The sequence below is a fragment of the Hemibagrus wyckioides genome, linkage group LG16 (genome assembly GCF_019097595.1).
Source record: "Hemibagrus wyckioides isolate EC202008001 linkage group LG16, SWU_Hwy_1.0, whole genome shotgun sequence".
Classification (NCBI taxonomy): Eukaryota; Metazoa; Chordata; class Actinopteri; order Siluriformes; family Bagridae; genus Hemibagrus; species Hemibagrus wyckioides.
In genome coordinates this window covers 16,297,533-16,301,935 of record NC_080725.1, presented here as the reverse complement: position 1 = coordinate 16,301,935, position 4,403 = coordinate 16,297,533, and the positions used below count along the sequence as shown (strand labels likewise).

The 4,403-nt window shown below is 42.6% G+C and overlaps 1 non-coding gene across 1 annotated transcript; it reads left to right on the top strand.

The window, feature by feature from the left end:
• Positions 1 to 3,447: 3,447 nt before the first annotated feature.
• Positions 3,448 to 3,519, top strand: trnam-cau (transfer RNA methionine (anticodon CAU)). The gene has a single exon. It is a non-coding gene; the product is annotated as a tRNA-Met (tRNA).
• Positions 3,520 to 4,403: the final 884 nt, after the last annotated feature.

Genomic DNA, 4,403 nt, shown 5'->3' with positions numbered 1-4,403 from the left:
GTTACAGTGTGCATCAACGAGGGAGGGAATGACTATCAAACCTCCCGGCAAAGGAGTGCTAAGAGGCTCTAACAACAGAGGACTTTCCTCCCCAACACCACTTCTGAAGCCCTTCATTGGAATTGTCACAACAGATTCTGCAGGTATGTGTTCCATCCATTTTCCAGCTATACGAACAACAGGTTTCCGATTTACAGCACATGTATGTACTTTCTGAAAAACATGTATCCAATCGGAATCTAATTTTCCCCCTAAGGTGGTGTTGAACTCTGCTTGAGCAAGTTGTCTACATCTACTGATTATATTCATTCCTATAATGCAAGGTACTGTGTTTCCAGGGCTTGAGATATCTTTGACCACTAGAAAACCACAATCACCCATTTTAATCCCCATTGTCTCTACTGCAAGCTCTAAGTAACCCAGGTAGGGTATGTCAAGCCCGTTGGCTGCTGTGAGTTTGAGCCAACCAGCCGTGGAGAGGATGTCATCATCTGTACCACACAAATGCGCTCTAAAAAACTGCTCAGTTATTGTGCTCACCTGACTACCTGTGACTAAAAGGCCTTTAGTGGCGATACCACCAATTGAAAGCTCTACCACAGGACATGTACCAACAGCACGTTGCAACAACTGGTCACAGGCTGGGAGTGCATCTTTCGAGTCTGTCCGCCCACCCTGAATCGCTCGACTCCCAACAACCTGGGGACTCTTGTTTCCTTGCGAGTCAGACGATACAGGCTTCACTGCTCTAGAGCTCTGTCTTTGTGGACAATTCTTTGCCACATGTCCAGCAACTTGACATCTGAAACATATTGGTTTCCCATCTTCAGTGAATTTTGGTTGGGACCTAGGCCTAGGGGCCTCCAAACTTGCACTATTTCTGACAGACAGACGCTTCACAACTTGAGTCAGTTCACTAGTTGCCTTTCCCTGCTCGGCTACCACATCAAGAACATCCTCCAAGGTGACAGGTTTCTTTTCTTGGACTCTGAGAGCCGAACACTGTGTCATATTACTACCATAGCGTGACTTGCTAGTCTTTGAACTAGCTGAGGACTCTTCTGCAGCCCAAAGCTGCGCTTCATCTCTCACATCCATCATTGTACACCTAGGATGGTCTCTCACAAACTTTCGAAGCTCCCTTCGGAGGGATGGATCACGGACACCTTCAACAAACTGATCCCTTAATGCTACTCTCCCATTTGCGATATAATCTGGGGAACATTTTACAATCCAGTTGAGAGCTTGTGACAGGGCATGAGAGAAATCTCGTATACTTTCCCCCTCTAATTGTTTTCTACTATAGAAACTGTGTAGGAGCTGAGGTGTGCTACGTTTGTCCCTAAAAGCCTCCCTAAGGTACTCAAACAAATCGGCAATCTCATCATCAGTAACACTACGAAGGCGAACCTCTTCTAAGGCTGGGCCCCGTAACAAAGACATCACAAAGTCATACTGATCTTGGACAGACTGATGTCTAGCACGCAGCACCCGCTCGACTTCCTCTATAAAATCATCAACAGACCTGCCATCTTTTTCTAGATCACCACAATATGGTAGTATGTGCCTTTCTCTAGGAACATACACATAGGATGTCTGATTCAGGGAAGAAATCGCAGCCATTGCTTGTTCATGTTTACTCTGCAACTCTCTAATTTGTTCTGTTAGATTAGCCACACTGTGGTCATCATCTGGGGCCAACATGGTGAAATCAAATCATTAATTTTTTTTTTACAAAGATCTGACACTGATAAGTGCTCAAAGACCTACTGGTCTGATGTAACAGTTGTTGAAAAGTCCATCCAGCTGATAAGATCTTGCTGTCTCTGTGATGCTTCACGATGATCCGCCCCCAGGAATCTTCCGTCCACTCTTCACCACTACCGTATCATATACTGCACTTTACATTACACACACAACAACACTGACTCTCCTAACTCTGTTGGAATACCCCACTCCTGGTACCAAAATGTGGCCGTAGGAAAATAAAACACAGGTTCCACAAAAAAAATCCGATGGGGTTCACAATTTATTCCATGTGATTGGTTAGGAGTCTACATTTCATTTGTATTTAACTGAACAGAAAAGGGGAAAAAAAGGAAACAAATAAACCAAAGTACAGCGTCAGAATTACTTCTGTTCTAAACAATAAATGACTCCCATTATAAATGAAGGAAAACACAAATTTGTCCTTGTTTCCTTACCATAATTAAACAGAAAGAGCAATAATTCCCACAGTAATAATACTAACAACACTAACAATACTAACAATACGGTAGTGGCACTCTAGGAAGAAAACAAAACATCTTAGAAGTGCACTAATAGATACATTACAATGACACTCACACAATACACTTACATCACCAAAATATTATAATGGTTAACATTACTCACTTTTCCCGATGTTCCTAACGGTGTACACTAATATAATCACCCCTGCGCTACCAGGCCTCGTCTAAACGCGTGGCGCATCAACTTAGCCACACTCGCTAATCAACACAATCCTGTGTCAACATCCAGCTCCCTGGATAGTGTTAGAATAAACTCGTAAAAGAAACCGCGACCACCTGTAGCTTACTCTATAACTTCTTAATTGCGCGATTGCGCATGTGCACGTACACGCGATGACGTCACCCACCAACTCTTAAAGGGGCTCTCTTATTTGTCTGCAGCTATATACACATCAGTAATATTGTGAATATCCAGACCCCCTCTAAATATCACCTGGTTACATATAGGTCATGTGCCAACTGACAGACTTTTTTTAATGTTACAGATAAGTAAATGTCCAATGCAGGCCTGTGGACACTCATCACTTTTTTCCAGATTCTCCAACTCAAGTTACTGAGGAGACTTTGGCATGAAAATGTCTCAGTATATTATATCTGAAATATCTCACCTAAACTCTTTACCCATGGCTTAAATTTTTCTGCCATATATGTAGACTGTTAATGTATATTTTATTCATCATGTTGTTTTAGGCATACTTGCACAAGCTGGTGCTGTTCCCATCGAGCCCAGCACTTCTATCAAGCATGGTCCCCACACCGAACCCACATTTGTGGACCCTGGACCCTCAGCCACCAGCACTCCCCAGCCCAGCAGCACTCCACCCTCCATGATGGTCCATCAGCCAGGCAGTGTTCCTCCAACTTCAGCATTTCAACCACCTCTGCCACGTCAACCACATGCACACATTAGGTGAGTGGAAGGCCAGCACTTGCAGAAAGTGTGGACGTTATAGGACATCAGCAACTGGACATAGCCAGGACAAGGCCAGAATTTATTGTCCAGTGACAGACGATGACAAAAGAAATATAGAAAATATAGATATGTTGCATATAGCTTTTGTATTCTTAGATTACATATTAATCTAGCCTAATGGATAAGGCACTAGCCTCCTAAGCCAGGGATTGTGGGTTCGAGTCCCATCTGGGGTGTGCATTGAGCAGAGTGGCGCAGCGGAAGCGTGCTGGGCCCATAACCCAGAGGTCGATGGATCGAAACCATCCTCTGCTAGGCACAGTTTTTGTTTACACCAACAATGCCCCTCAGGCAGAGCATGAACCAATGGCCTTAATAATAATAATAATAATAATAATAAAGGCTTCTGTTTGTTAATCTGGTGAAGTGTTGAAGCTTTTTTCTTCTTCTGTTCCGTTTTGGACTTTGCTAAAACTAGAGTCTCTGCAAATTATGGGGCTTTGTCCAACCAGAGGCTTCTGATGATTTCTGGTTCATTGTGTGACTTTGCTCATAATAACTTTGGCTGGCAATGATTGCTGTTTCTGTGTAAGCGTGCTGCACTAGTTACTGATATTGTCACATTACCTTGTATTTCTCTTTGTGAATGGCTTGAGTAGATCCATTTTATTGCAAATATATTATTTCTCTTGATTATGTTAAACCTGCTATAATTTCAATGGTATTTTTTTTTATATTATCATGTTATGTTTGTGGTACTCTATCAAGTCTGCATGGTCACAGGAAGTTCTAAAATTAATGAAAGGTAAGAGAATCAACATATCTGAAGTGCAAGTGTTTATAATGCATCAGCTGGAATACCTCGAAGGAATGGCCTTCAAATGTTTAGGCAGTTTTCATACAGAACACTGGCCAAGAATTAGACCATGAACCTACCACGTGTTGTCTTGTCCTTTTTAAAAAAGTGAGTTGTGGTGAGGTGTACCATGCACCAACATATTAGAGCTGCAAGGAACCTATTTACCTGTTTGCTTTTGGAAAGGATGTCTGCCTACTCATCTCATTGTGCCTGCTTTGAAGAGAAACCTATCCAAATAAAAGAGAGCTGCTGTGTGTTTTACACAGCCACAACTGGCCTCTTCCTTTCTCCATAATCACACCAACACAACGTAAATACACTGGTGAGAACCCAAGTTGTT